A 16322-nucleotide genomic window follows, 5' to 3' on the forward strand; every position below is an offset into this window, starting at 1 on the left:
AATCTGAGATTGTCTGTATCCCTTGAGCTTACTCAAAGAACAGTAATGACAATGTATACTTGTCATCTATTTATTAGTTGAATAATACAACTTTTTGTGACATTAAATGCACATGGATTTTATTCCCCAGTTCGGGAAGAGAGATTAAATGACTGAATGTGTTTTACCATAAACACAATTGTTTTTTTGAAAGGTAACCAAAACAAATGGTTATGAAAGTCTGTATGTGCTCGAAACTGTTTTCACTTTTGTTTTGAAATCATGTCAAAATACTAAAAAGACGTTAGACATATATATACATATATATATATATATATATATATATATATAATGCTTAAATATTTCATTAAATAAATCTAAATGTTTCAGAAATAAACTGTTATAGCAGAGAAATGGTGTGTGAGGGTTGTGTATCTACAGAAGTAGAGGTTGGGTTAGGTTAGAGGATCTAAAATATCATTAGCTCTGTGTAAAACCATTACGACTTTGGAGAGATTACATAAACAAAAGATTGTGTGCATAAGTACCTGTGCACTCAGATGCATGTGTGTGTTGTGTGAGTATTTCTGCTTGAGAGAGAAAAGGGGATTTCCCATTCCTGTTGAGTACAATCACTTACATGTACATATTTCCAAATAAACATTCGTGCTTAAAATTATTTTAAAAAGAAAACACACACACACACACTTCCACGTCAACAAGGAATGGAAACTTATTCTTGACAAACCTGATCTACTGCATACGTTACAAAACGTGTACAATTATCTTTATTCCATGGACAAACTTTAATTACCTTTCAATTGAAAAGGCAATTCATAAAAGCATCATGAACAAACTGATAGAAAGTTAAACCACATGAGGGTGAGTAAATACTGACAGAATTTTCATTTTTGGGTGAACTAACCCTTTAAATCTCCCTTATGCAAATCAGTTGAGCTGATGTGTTTAATATCAAACATTAGGCTGTATCAAAAGGTAACTTCGCGTCGGCTGCCATGGTCCATAGATATAAACGAACTGCTTCGGTGTGTCGCATAGTCCGATAGAAGAGCAACTCTGACTGAAATAACCACTCGTTACAACCGAGGTATGCAGGAAAGCATTTGTGAAGCCACAACACACACAACCTTGAGGCGGATGGGCTACAACAGCAGAAGACCCCACCGGGTACCACTCATCTCCACTACAAATAGGAAAAACATGTAAGCTGTAAATATTTCATTGAGTTTTGGGTACTAGACAGTTTTACTGCACTGTAAAAAATAAACCATAAATTTTACGGTAAAAAAACGGCAGCTGTGGTTGCCAGAACTTTACCGTTAAAAATACGGTAGGAACGTTAATGGTTTTACAGACTTAACTTAAAATTTACAGTAATAAACCGTAATTTATTTTCTGATAAAATGTGGATTTACCAACTTATTGATGTATTGATATCTGTTTTAGACCATTGTAATACACTGACAACCAACAATCATCACAGCAATGATGAGAATTACATGAGCAATCACAGCTCATCACAAGTTATTAATACTTGTATGGAGCAATACTTAATTAAAGGAGCTGCACAATGTCATTCACACAAACATTAAGCACCATCATGGTAACACGCATGAAATTAAAAAAATGCAATAAACATTAATTTAACAACATTAAATGTAACATATAACCCTAATGTACATAACTGATTAAAAAAAAAACAATAAAACTAAGAGGAACCATAGTTATTTCAACAAAAATACATAAAATGTGAAGTGTCACAGAGGGAATTAGGGGAATGTCAATTTACGTTTTTTCACTGTAAATTATACAATGATTTGTTCTTTTTCACTTTCAAAAACTGTAAATTTAACGGCATTTTACTGTAATTATTATATTATGTTTAATTAATTTAATTATTATGTTATTATATCACAGTTATTTACCGTGTATAGTAAGGAAACTTTCTGTTTACCAATTAACAGTTTTGCACTGTAGCATTTTTACAGTATTTTACCGTTAAAATCACGGTTATTTTTTACAGTGTAGTTTTGGACACCAGACAAAACAGGATATCTTTTGGCTGAAATTCATCTGATCTATTAACCGGAGTAACTTGTTTTTGTCATTTTGATTAAGTGTACCTGCAGTGAGTCACCAGATGGAGTCGGTGTTACTCCATATCTGAAGTGCTGGTGTTTTTCAGGCCACTTCTCCAGGCAAAGGCAGCCGGGGTCTGAGCGGGAGAAACACATCAAAGGATGATTCATGATTTCCCTTAACATTTATCCAGGGCTCTTGACTCGCGGGCTTCACCGCTTCCCTGCTTTAAGCTCAGATGAGTCGTAGTCTGACTATTAGGAAATGCCGTGATCACAGAGAAAACATGACAGATGAGAGTTATTGATACTTACTCTACTGAAGGGTGTAGAGATCAAACAGGCACACTTCAAGGACAGTGGGGACCTTCATCACTTCAAAATACAACCAGTAAACGTTGAATTAATTGGGATATTCAGAGAGACACTTCAACACATTTTTAGAGAAACGCGTCATCAGCACAATGAGAAATACTGCCTTATCTGCAAATGGCTCTAATAAGTGAGCCACTGTCAAGAGCTTTTATCTCTCATCCTTTTTTTAAAATGTTCTCATTATTTTGCAACTTTGGCCAGTAATTAACGTTAGATTAACAGATGCATGAGTCTGATGGCTGCATGTCGGGAATGGATTCTGCTCTTCAAAGGTCAATTAGATGCTGCTGAGTTCAGATCGGTATAATGTCAGATGTCCAGACGCTTGTGTCAGGAGATTCGTTACGTCCTCTCATTTGCCGAGCAAACTGTCTCTGGTCGGTTTTGAAGGGGACAAGACGTCTACATTCAGGTAAGGGGGGATTCTGAAGTAAGATTGGTTGTGGGTAAACTGTGTCACCCCCTTATACCCATTTAAGTACTCTAATATGCACCTATAGAAGGCTAATGAAGGTATAAAGGTGTATCTTTTGAAATGGGACTGCACCACCTTTTTTTCTGAGTACAAACTGTAAAAAAGCTAGTCAACAAGTTACGAATGGCCATCAATGGAAATAGATGCTTTCTGCCCCAGGATGGTGTACAGTAGTTACCAACAGGGCCTAACTGCTGAAGTAGCCAAACTAGTCAAATTGACCCCTGTAGATGCAATTTCTAGCCCCGTTTTGCATGACACAATTCATTTAATATCAAAGCAAATGTATCCAGGTCCAAAAATGTACATCACACATGTGGTGAACTGAATTCATGTCACTTAGTATTAAGGTTGGGTATCGTTTGAATTTGAACGATTCTGATTCCGATTCCGATTCCTTGTTTCGATTCCGGTTCCTAACGATTCTCGATTCCGATTCTTCTAAGAGGCAGGGTCAAAAAAGTTTAGCTAACCTTGCTAACCAATGGTCTTTCGGAAAGAAATAATCCTTTCTGAAGGAAATACTCCTTCTGTCACAAATACTCCTTTTGTCACAAATTTTGCCGAGATTTCGTTATTTTTAGAAAAGTGAAGCCACACTTTGGACCGCCGACGTAAGCTACTCATGTTCGACTCGCGCGGTTATGCCAACACTTCCGGTAGACGCTTCTTCGTTGGTGTTGTTCAGCGGTTTCTTCTTCCGCTCGGCGGACTGTGAATATCGAAACTAGGAAGCGAAATTTTAACTTTTGAAGGATTCCGGGAAAACTCGATTCTCGATACCCAACCCTACTTAGTATTTGATTAATGAACCACAGAATAAAAACAGTGTAGGATTTCCTCTCAAACATTTTACACCCAGAAAATGCTTGTAAATATCACTGACTTAAATGTGAAATTTTAAAGGAGAACATTTCTAAAACATGGTAAAACACATCAATAATCTTCCTAAAAGACTAACAATTTTTTTTCAGTGCATAAATTATAAATAAAGTATTTTGCACAACATCATAGCCCGTGCTATGCCACTATTATAACAAATACTATTGAAAATACATAAAAAGAAGTAAAAAACAAAATTATTATGAACGTTCTAATTTTTTCTGGCTGGTTTTTATGAAGATATTCATAATCTGCAGCTAATTAAACAGGGTTATGCATTAGTCTGACTAATTTTCATGTTTATTTGAAACATAAATCATCCACATATTCCATAATGATTTAACTTCCCCATCAACAGGACACACTTTAGGTGTTTCAGAAGCAGGTTTCATCATCGGCCAAGATTATTTCCTCTCATTTCATTTGATGGCAAACATTTAGGGAGCATTAATTTTACATTAGCATTCATTTTAGTCTAATTTCCTCTCCATGGAGGACAACTACAGTAAAAACTGGCACAGTTTACCCCGCACTACATCAGCATCTAAATGATCAAAAACCTTTGCTGTGCAATTTTCTTAGCAGCACAAACAGCTGTTAACGTTAGGTTACAATAAATCGTGCAACAGTCAACGTTTTAACTAAGATTTTGAACTACTGTGGAGTGAAGGAGGGCGGTGTGTGTGTGTGTGTGTGAGACAGAGAGATGACAGTTACTTGATCTGTATCTCAGCTCTCATCTTTATGTCTTGTGTCTGCCAGTCACCATAGCAACGCTCAGCGGTGTGTTAATTGCTCTGGAATTACCTGTGGTTTTAATGATGCAAGTGTGGGATTCCTTTAATCAGCCGGTGGAGGAATGAACATCTCTGTCCTGGTGTGTCTGCAGTCAGAGAGAGACTTAATCCACTTCTGAAATGACTTCCCAAGTATTTTTTCAAGCTCTTCCTTCCGGCTCACTCTTGAACAGAAGATCCAGTCTTAAGGACAGGAATCGCTCCCGGTTGACTGTAACTCTATTATTCAGAAATACAGGTGAATGTTAATGTGAGACGAGAGTTTGTACAGAGGAAATGCTTATAGCCTTTTTGAGATTTGAGTTTGATTAAATACTGTTACACTCTAAAAAATGCTGGGTTGTTTTAACCCAACTTTGGGTCAAATATGGACTAACCCAGCCGTTGGGTTAAATTTTTACATTACATTTTTAACCCAACATTTCGGGTTTGTCCATATTTGACCCAAAATTGGGTTAAAACAACCCAGCATTTTTTAGAGTGTAGTATTTTTTTTTTGGTAATTTGTCCCAAAATTTGTCCATCATATGTAAATGTACACTCTAAAAATAAATCGCTGGGTTGTTTTAACACAACTTTGGGTCAAATATGGACAAACCCAGTTATTTGGTTAAATTTTAGTAATTTTCCTTTTTTTTAACCCAATGTTTGGGTTTGTCCATATTTGACCCAAAGTTGGGTTAAAACAACCCAGCAATTTTTAGAGTGTACTCTGTCATTTTTAAAATTTTGTTTTAAATTTAAATCAATAAATCAAATTTAAATATTGACTTTTATTTTAATAAAGTTAACTAACACACATCCATCAACAAGCACAACAATAAAAAAATTAAAAAAATCACTGTAACACTTTAAATAATAAAGCCTTTGTATATATAATACATTAGAAAAGTATTTTAATGCATTACTTGTGTAATGCACCTTATAATGCATTGTATGGTCTCATGAATAATTAAAACCACAGTTATAATACATTATAATCAATCCATTGAAGAAAGTATAGTGCATTAAATCAAATGACAAACAACCAATTTTAGAATCTGCAAATATTATAATGCATTTTAACTTTGGTTACAAATTATTTATGAAAATATCTATTGCATCATAACGTACATAATGAATATCTTTCTAATGCATTAAACAAAGGTTTTAAGTAGTGTCACCAAATTCTGTTCATCTTCTTTTTGAAATATATCATACAAATGATGAAATTTGAAAGTCTTGTGTTCTTTAAAACAATAAGCTGCTAGCAATCTAAATCGATTGTCCGATTCAACAAGCATGCAAACTAACATTCTCGTGATTGTAGTTACGTAGTAAAACAAGCTCTCTCAAACGTGATAAAAGAGCAAACTTTGACTTATGTAGAAATATGAATGATTAATGCTTAATTTGATAGTTTCTCCTCTTCCGGGATGGGAAGCCACAGAGCATGGCGTGTTAAATGAGAAAACTTTCCTTTAATATCATGTGCAACGGATTCAAAATCATCTCATTTTGCAGATGCTTTAAGCAAAGAGGCACTGAAGTGTTTAGAAAGTGCAGTCCGCTGTAGCAGAAAGACTCAAGGACGCGATGAAAACGCAAGCTCAGCACTCGCCTCCAGCCCCAGTCCCCGAGGACCGTGATCTTTCATACACCTATGATCGCATTATAAAGGACTCCTCAGACCTGCGCTGGCCAGTAAACACACTCGCAGATTCAGATTTGCATCCTTAATCACTAACCTGGAGTGTGCCGACGGTTGCCTTGGTAACACCTCTCAGAAAGGAAGTGGAAGAGGAGAGATTAAAAGGGCCGACCCGCATCCTCCACCCGGACTGCGCTCCACTGGCTTCTGTTTGTTTGTTTGTTTGTTCTTTAAAGTCCTTCTCAAGGACTGGGAATCACTTCACCTTCTTCATTACTCACTGAATATCGAGAGAGAACCAAACAAACACGGAGACTGTGATAGAGTCACACACATCAACTACTGTAAAACATAATATAAAACCTTTCAAATCTGGAGTGACAGCAGATGCATACAAGAGGCCAAATACATCTGTATTAAAGAAATACAATAAACACTTTATTTCCATAGTCCACTTCACACTGTAAAAATTAATATGCTTTATCTATTTATTAAAGAGGAATAGCCCCTTGAGATGAGCCATCTCGTTTTCGAGGGGGTCCTCGATTCTAGAATCAAATAAAAAATTGACCTTACAGCAGCTGGAATTTAACATAACAAATAGCAAAAACCAAAAACCAAATAACAAATACACAAGAAAAACAAACAAACAGAAAAAAACATTACAGTAGTACATTACATTTACAGTAGTACTATATAGCTAAGTTTATGTAAGCCAAAACCAAACAAGACATTCATTCATACAATAAACACTTTATTTCCATAGTCCACTTCACACTGTAAAAATTAATATGCTTTATCTAATCAATAAAATTGTGGCAACAGATTACAAACAATATTATTAATTAAATCCAACAAATTAGAATTGAGTAATAATTAATCAGATTATTCCTTAAAAGTTAACCATGAGTAAAGTTTACACCAAAAAACATAACAAAAACATCTCACTAACAGACAGACGTCAAAGATTAATTGAGAACTTATTATTTTATATTGCCAACATTGAAGACACCTGATGTTAACAAGCAGAGTCACTGAAGGAGAAAACCATCATTTTAAAACAAACACCGATCACGATAATGGTGACTTCAATTTACTTTTTTTTTTTTTTTTGGTAAAGTGCATTCATTTTTACAGTGACGACATTCTACTAACTATAAGTAACTTTGCAACTACATGCCAAAAACTCTCATTAGAGTATCAGTAGACTGTAGGTTAGTAGTTGTACTTGTAAAGTTAGTCTTTTGAGGCGCATCAGAATAAAGTGTTATTAAACATGCGCTTGACATGCAAATGCAAACTTACTTATAGTTAGTATTAATGTCTAAAGTGGACCATGCATCAAAATATTAGTATTAGCAACAAATATGCGATATTTTAATCAGACTTCATTCTACACATGTCTGTGGTTTGGATTTGATTTGTAAACATTTATGCATTTTCCGTTTGAACTCCAAGCGACTAGTGATTTCAGTCAGCTATAGCAAAATAGAGAAAGAAATCTTATTTTTGCCGCCTATTTGAACAAAGCAGAAAAGTTTCCCATTCTCATGCATATAAACAGGCTACTTCCACGAAACATCCGGTATCGCTGAATAATGTACAAAAGATCTTTAGTGAATTTTTCAACTGTAACATCTCTGAACTAGGAAAGCTTGTGCAGCAAGAGCCAATTTAAATGTCTGGCAAATTATTCATGTCAGTCAGTGTGTGTTTATGTGAAGAGAGCCATTCACAGATGAAACCCTGTTCCCTTCACAGTCACACAAGACAAAACATATAGATAGGAACAAACACACACACACACTGCACTTATGCACAGCCTGCATGATAAATGAAAGTGGCATGTCATGCTGTAAACACATTTTACTGAGAGCGGCACTGCACACACTCGGCACAACGACTCTGCCTACATTTGCTGCCTTTTAAAGGGACACTCCACCCATTTGCGTTAAGAATTCCATTGTTTGAACTCAAGCGTGCCGCACAAGCCCTCAAAAGTGAAGCCAAAACGTCTCGATCGCCCCCCTGTGACCGGACCTAGTATAGCTCATAACCCCCGCCTCCCCATGTTATTCAATGGGACGCGAGACCAACTAAACAATTAAATTACATTTCACACATCCTTTTTCCAAAGATAGTTTCTGTCATTTACTGTAGTTTCTATCACGTTGATGTAATTTCAAGTGTTCGTTTTTAAAATAAGTTTGTTTTTAGTTAGTTATGTGATGATAAAAACGGTGCTCTGACATCATGATTGACAGCTGTGATTGACAGGTTCTCTGTCCGAGGTAGTCACCGAAGCACCAGCGGACTTTTTTTAATAATGTTGATTATGTGGTTAGTAGTTGTGTTTACCTTATTTTAACGAGGTTCTGCAATCAGCAGACATCATTGGAGAAGAACAAAGCAGACAGAGGACACTTAATGAAAGTGCGGGGCGGCCTTGATTTTTCGTGGCTTTACTTCCTGCTCACGACTGCGCATGACTGGTCCCGAAACACGCAAGTGCGCAGACTCAAATTCCAAGATGTCAGCGTCATATCGAGACACTGGCGCCTTCAGTTCTCTCTGATGGAAAAGAGCGAAGGGGCGTCGTCCATCTTTTTTTACAGTCTATGTTTGAACTCCAGTCATACTATTGAATGGTCATGCAACACGACGAGAGAAATCTGCTATTTACCTTTTTCACTTCCTCCTACAATGACGCAAAAAACGTCATTTTACGTCATTGTAGGTGGAAGTTTAAGAGTGGGGGATTTCTGTAAAGACTACAAGCACTAGATCCCACCCTTTCAAACCCGCCCATAGGGGGTTGGGCCTAATGCGCTAACAGACCAATCACAGATCAGTGCCAGTGTGTTTGATTTCCCCGGCAGAAACTTTTTTAAAAATATGACGAAGGTACTGAATACGCAGACGGATGCATTATGGGTAGGGTTGGGTACCGAAACGCAGTGCCAATAGGGAACCGTTCCGACGTAAACGGTAATAACCAGAACAAGAACGAAAATGTCAGTGCCTGAGTCTCGTTGTCATGAGGCGCACACACGCAAAGTCTCTCGCTCTCTCCCTCGTGCGCGCCTCCAAGCGGCAACATTCTAATCTGAAAGATGAAGCCTACCCGGAAGTGCGATAAACTGCAATACATCTCAAATCCACTAGAGGCCGGTCCCAAAAGGGAGCAAATATCCATAGGCGTCATGTTACAATGTCCGTTTTCACAGCATAAATTCATATGTTTACAGTTTGGTCCCATGGACTTTTATTGTAATCTTCAATATGTTCCGAGTGCCTGACAACTGTGAGGGGGGTGAATTTTTTTCTAACTCGTTAGTTTAAATCGTATATAGATATAAAACGTATGACAAATAAGGGCGGTTAACATTGATTGACAGCTGATAACGGGCTGCGCCGAGTGAATTTGACGTCTCGGCCATGATCTGACACAACACATCATACCACCTCTGTATCCTTTCTGAAACTTTTGTATTTTCCAAGATTTTCCAGTATGGCGCCGCCCATACCCCCCATAAACAGCTTCAAACCCGTTCTTCAGAGAGTCTATGTGTAACGGAGGCCAGCTAGTAGTTGCTGTGCAATTAAACCTCACTCCCCGATCTCAATAGGCGCTCTGGCGACAGACGCTAGAGGCTGCAGTCTTTAGCCTCCTTGCTGGAGCGTCCGACTCTCACGCCGGAGACCCGGGTTCGAGGCCCGCTCGGAGCGGGGCGAGTAGGACCCGGGTGTGAGGGGTTAAATTGGTGCCGTGACCCGGATGAGAGTGAGGTTTAGGGGGGTGAGTGTAACGGAGGCCAGCTAGTAGTTGCTGTGCGAGTAAACCTCACTCCCCGATCTCAATAGGCGCTCTAGCGACAGACGCTAGGGGCTGCAGTCTTTAGCCTCCTTGCTAGAGCGTCCGACTCTCACGCCGGAGACCCGGGTTTGAGGCCCGCTCGGAGCGGGGCGAGTAGGACCCGGGTGTGAGGGGTTACATATGGGTGACGTCACAGACGCTTTGTCCATATTTTTTACAGTCTATGTCTGTCTCGCACGTGCTCAGATTCCGGGAGATTAACTAATTTGCAGGCATCAGGGAGCCCTTATCAATATGCGGGAGACTCCTGAACATTTGATCGCGAGGGGATTAATGAAAATGCCGAAGACAAAACGCGCCAAGGTTTGGCTGCATTTCACGTGTAAAATTACGTGTCAGAGTAATAATATAGCCCATATAGAATCACGCCAATCCATTGGCTGATGGCGCGGGCGCCGCCTTGACAATCGTACGTCGTCATATTATATTAACGCACATTATCTGATTTCATTGTGCGAAATGATTTCCAGGCGGTAGCATAGAGTGCAGCTCAACTCCCGTCTACATTGATGGGTGGAGTAGTGGGAGTGGCCTGCAGAGCTGAGCATTTCAATGCACTATGGGGATTGTAGTCTACAATCCACAAGCACTAAAAAGTCATTGTCTGCCTTTTATCGGCCAAGAAGGACCCAAGTTAGAAATGTATGATGCTATTCTATACATATATGACCCACTTTTAAAGGGATACTCCACTTTTTTGGGAAATAGGCCCATTTTAAAAATTGCCATACATATTCATGGTGGAATTACCCTTTAAGGTGTAAAAACATGTCGAATTTCAACTCCCTGCCAAATTATTACCGCCCTCGTTGAAATAAAAACTTAAACAACTTGTAATGTTAAACTATATTGGAATCATTTGTGAAGTGGTGTCTGCTGTGTGGATTGCATAAGGAGCGATTTGAACAGCATATCAATGTGCCTGAGAGTAACAGAAACTCTTCGGTTTATTAAAGTCAAGTATTTCTGTGCATGCTAAAATGGGTTGAGAGAGAACAAGTAGAAAGACAAGAGAACAAAACATCAACAAAGTCTTTTCAAGCAGTCAAGCATTTGACAGATCTAACATGAGCTCTCCAACATCACTAATCGCTTTTTAGACTATCACCATAAAGTCTGGCCCACTTTACAGCTTATTATGGCTAAAATACACCACCTCAACAGGCTTGCGGTGTTAAAGTGATTTTAAAGATATTATTAAATCCAGGTTTTGTGGCTTTTAGATTTCTCTTTTTTCCCTCCAGACATACACATCTAAAGTGTGTTTTCATCTTTTCTGAAAACGGACAAAATCATTTACTATAAGTCTCTTGCTTTTTAAGATGTAATTTATTTCTGTGATCAAAGCTGAATTTTCAGCATCTTAAAAAAATGGTAAAATCTCTTCACATGATCCTTCAGAAATCCCTCTAATATGCTGATTTGCTGCTCAAGAAACATTTCACAATGCTAAAAGCGCATTTATTTTGAAACAGAAATCTTTAACATTATACAAGTCCTCACGGTCACTTGGACCAATTAAATGTATCATTGCTAAAGTATTCATTTCTGTGGCTGCGTCGTATAACTAAAGGCATTTTTCTATAAGAAATAAATGCATCAATACAAGAAAGCTAGAGCAACTGACCAATGTAGAAACCCTCGAGCGTGTAAAAAGAGACTGATCACCCGGTTGTGTTTGTTGACTGTGTCGGATGAGTCTCCTGATCGATCTGTTCGAGCGTGACCATAGATTACTGATTATATGAGCCGGGATCAATAGGACAAGGACGATTTTCTTCTGTATATTTGTCTCACTGCCAGGTTTGCCCGATGGGACGCCACCACATTTACATAAAATCAATCTGAAACATACACCTGGTTTGGGATGGTAATTGGACGACTCTATATAACGCAGCAAATCGATTCAATTCTAGCAGTTTCCACATATACAACGTTTTCACAGAATTACACGATTCAGACACAGCAGGACCTATAATTGAAATTTGTAGGAGAAATAAAAGTGTGATGAAATTATGCGTGGAAATGCGAGATTCAGTGATGTGAAAAAGCAACTAAAGCCGGAAATGCTTCTCTTTTGCCAATATATGCGACAGTGGATCTTCAGTAGGACAGCATTGACAGAAAATCTCATATGATTTTATGTTTTAACTGCTAACTGAGATTTGCTACTCTTGGATAAAATAATAAAAATCATTGCTAACTTCTAGAAAAGATAATGCAGAACAGAAGCCAGACGTCCAAGTAAAGTTTCCAGACGGCTCATGTCCTTCTGGCTTACAAAAAAAACCCTCTCAGAAGGATCCATTAAACTCAAAGGTCTGTAGACGTCTAAACCTTGAGCGAAACCCTTTCTGGAGGTGAATTTGAGAAGTGTGTTTGTTTAATAAACTGCCTTTAAGTACAAGAGCATGAAGTTTTGCTTCTCTGCAGCCAGAAAAGGAATACGTATCGCACATATTGATTAAAACATTAAGTTTGTTCTTGAATTTCATGGGATGAGTGCTTGCTTTAAGCTATTAATCACGCCAATAGAACTACCCAGAACATTTATAGCTAAATAAACACAATCCCTTTACGAAAATGAAAACAGCATTAATAACCCTGAGAATAAAAAGCACACTATAAATAAACCATCATTGCTCCGGTCCAAACCTAGTCAGCCGCCTCTTGATCATGCTTTGCTTGTTCCCATTTCTTCACCTGCATTGATGCCAGTGTTCGTGCTGCCAATAAAAAGCATTGCAAATCACTCATTTATAATGTTACATTCGTGTTCACAAAGAAGGCCTTTTTCCATTCAACTGCACTTCTACACAGACGTCTTTAAGTTGCGTTCGCATTACGTCGTTCAACCCACACGTCGTCTACTGACCTGCGTCTCGCTCTTTTAACAGCAAAAATGCATTCTGTGTGAACGCAGCCGTCAGTGTGAGGATTGCTCACTAGGTATTGCCTCAACAAAACACAGACTGTAAGATGTATTTTGCAGGATAAATTCCACAAACGATTGTGTGGGAGTGTTCTGGTTGGTTTCTCTGAATCCTGGACCTTCAGGCACTACAAACCTCAGTCTCTCCACCGCTGGAAATAGACAGAAACAGGCCTCGGCTCTCCAAGGACTCCGTCCACCTGAGACGGTGAGATCAGTGTGTGTCCTGATCAGACAGTGAGTGTGTGTCATGGTTTCTCTCTCTGATCTGGAGATCCATACCTGCAAGACAAATCCACAGTCACACATAAGTGATGCAGAGGAATGAATCATTCAAATCTAAATATTAAAACAACAATATTTATCCAAAATAACACACACAGTACAGCTAGAAAACATGATATTACTGCAAACAAACTCCAATTATAGATTTTGCACTACAGATCTTCTGGTTGAAAATAAATAGTGAACCAAAAATGTTAAAAGTTTGTCAATGTTTAATTGTGTTGTTACTGTTCCACGACTGTATTGATGACAACGGCAGTATATTTGGGACATTATATCCAAAAATAAATGAGTATTTTTCTCTGCAGACATCGGAAAATGTATTGACAACTTGTAAATATCTAATTTCTTCTTTCTATTTTCTATCTTTATATTTCTTCACCTTATGTCTCAAAGCATTTATGAATTTCAACCATTTAAGTTCTGCTCGGTCACTCTGTAGGCCAAAACGCAGAAGTGATTTTAGCATTCCCTGTTCCCTCGCTCTAAAGTCTTTATCTTTAGGTCATGTCCCAAAAATATACAAGCTGGCTGTAATAAAACCGCTCATTAAGAAACCGCAATTAGATCCAAATAACTTGGCAAATTACAGACCCATTTCAAATCTTCCATTTATGTCCAAAATACTTGAAAAAGTAGTGTCCGCTCAATTGTGCTCTTTTTTGCAAGAAAATGATATCTATGAAAAATTCCAGTCAGGATTCAGACCGCATCATAGTACAGAAACTGCGCTAGTTAAAATTACAAATGATTTACTTTTAGCTTCTGACCAAGGCTGTATCTCAATACTAGTCCTACTTGATCTTAGCGCTGCGTTCGACACTATAGATCATATAATACTCTTGGATCGACTACAAAACTTCACCGGTGTCCAGGGACAGGCATTAAGCTGGTTTAGATCGTACTTATCGGACCGTTCTCATTTTGTCTGTTTAAATGGGAAAAAATCAAAGATAACGTCAGTAGACTATGGAGTACCGCAAGGATCAGTTTTAGGCCCTCTGCTATTCTCAATATATATGCTGCCACTTGGTAATATTATAAGAAAACATGGAATTAATTTCCACTGTTACGCTGACGACACTCAATTATATATTTCATCACGACCAGATGAAAACACTAACTCATCTAAAATGACAGAGTGTCTCAAAGATATAAAATGCTGGATGACGCGTAATTTCCTGCTATTAAATTCAGATAAAACGGAGGTATTACTTATTGGTCCAAAAAACTACTCACAAAACCTCTCACAATACAACTTTAATATAGACGGATGTCCTGTTACTTTATCCACAACAGTAAAAGACCTGGGTGTTATACTAGACCGCAACTTGTCGTTCGAAAATCATATTTCATATGTTACAAGAACAGCCTTTTTCCACCTTAGAAACATTGCTAAGCTACGTAACATGCTATCTATTTCTGATGCAGAAAAATTAGTTCACGCATTCATGACCTCGAGACTAGATTACTGTAATGCTTTATTAGCTGGTTGTCCTGCATCCTCAATAAACAAGCTACAGTTAGTACAAAATGCAGCTGCTAGAGTTCTTACTAGGTCAAGAAAATATGATCATATAACACCGATTTTATCATCTCTACACTGGTTACCTATTAAGTTCCGCATCAACTACAAAATACTACTACTGACCTATAAAGCCCTAAATGGTTTAGCACCTATGTACTTAACGGACCTTCTTTCGCCCTACAATCCACCGCGTTCCTTAAGATCACTAAATTCAAGGCTTCTGGTCATTCCTAGGATATCGAAGTCCAGTAAAGGAGGGAGGGCGTTCTCGCATTTAGCTCCAAAACTCTGGAATGGCCTTCCCGATACGGTCCGAGCCTCTGACTCGCTGACACAGTTCAAAACTAGATTAAAGACGCATCTCTTTAGTCAAGCATTCACATAATGCTTACCTTCTAGTCCTCTGTTATGCCATACGGAACCGTTTGCCACTGAAACTGCTTAACGCACCAGTGGGGCTCGACAGCCTCTTAGACAAACGGGTCGGCGCGTATGGTTGGGTTGCGGAGAGTTCGGGTTACGGAGAGTTTGTGAGTTATAACGGAAATTATTATGAACATCAGCTATGCTAATTATTTCCCATCTGCCTTTCTGCTGTTATCTCGGGACACTTGTCCCGAGAAAAATGGCGTTCGTCAGGTCCAGTTTTGTGTCCAGCCTCTCACGGGGATTTCGGATGCCCCAACGCCTGTGATGAGACGACTCAACGCCTGTGATGAGACGACTCAACGCCTGCGATATGTTATGGCGCCGTTTGATTCATAAACAATATTTATATTTAATATTTATATTTAAACAATATGAATGTAAGCCAGAGGAGAACTGGCCCCCGACTGAGCCTGGGTTCTCCCAAGGTTTTTTCTCCATCCAATCTGATGGAGTTTGGTTCCTTGCCACTGTCGCCTTGCTTTTGGCTTGCTTTGAGCTTGCTCAGTTGGGGTTATTTATTTAGTGTTTAGCAATGTTGTTGATCTGTGTTGTGCTACTTACATGTTATCACTGTGAAGCTGCTTTGATACAATCTGTATTGTGAAAAGCGCTATATAAATAAATGTGACTTGACTTGACTTAAAGTCTATGGGATTTTTGAATGGGTTTTTGCTAAATCGCCTGAAATAAGGTCTGTGGTGAACAAAGCCTCTAAATATTTTCAAGTTTTGATCTATGGCATAAAACACACCAGTTATAACCTGCTTGTGTTTTTTTAAAAAAAACTTCATTGTGTCTGTGTTTTTAAAAAACTTTATATAGGCTTCAAAATGTAGGCCTATACATTTTGGATTAACTTGTAAATATTATCTTGATAGACAAAACGTGTAAGGGTCACAACTCTTTGTTGAACACAGATCAGAAGGGTCCCAGGACCTCTCAGACCCCAGAGTACCGAGGTTCTGGGACCCTTCCTTCTGAAGTGACCCCTTTCTTGTTGGGCCCCATATCTCGGCCCCTGGGGGCGCTAGAGT

The 16322-nt window shown here is 38.4% G+C and overlaps 1 long non-coding RNA gene across 1 annotated transcript; it reads right to left on the reverse strand.

Annotated features, from left to right (window-relative positions):
• Window positions 1-371: 371 nt before the first annotated feature.
• Window positions 372-6513, reverse strand: LOC148971541 (uncharacterized). The gene is made up of 5 exons (XR_016146946.1): window positions 6335-6513; window positions 4618-4826; window positions 2394-2453; window positions 2124-2215; window positions 372-598 (listed from the first exon to the last, which is right to left on the reverse strand). It is a non-coding gene; the product is annotated as an uncharacterized LOC148971541 (long non-coding RNA).
• Between the last annotated feature and the right edge of the window lie 9809 nt (window positions 6514-16322).

Source organism: Pimephales promelas, chromosome 17 (genome assembly GCF_988280905.1).
Source record: "Pimephales promelas chromosome 17, fPimPro1.hap1.1, whole genome shotgun sequence".
Classification (NCBI taxonomy): Eukaryota; Metazoa; Chordata; class Actinopteri; order Cypriniformes; family Leuciscidae; genus Pimephales; species Pimephales promelas.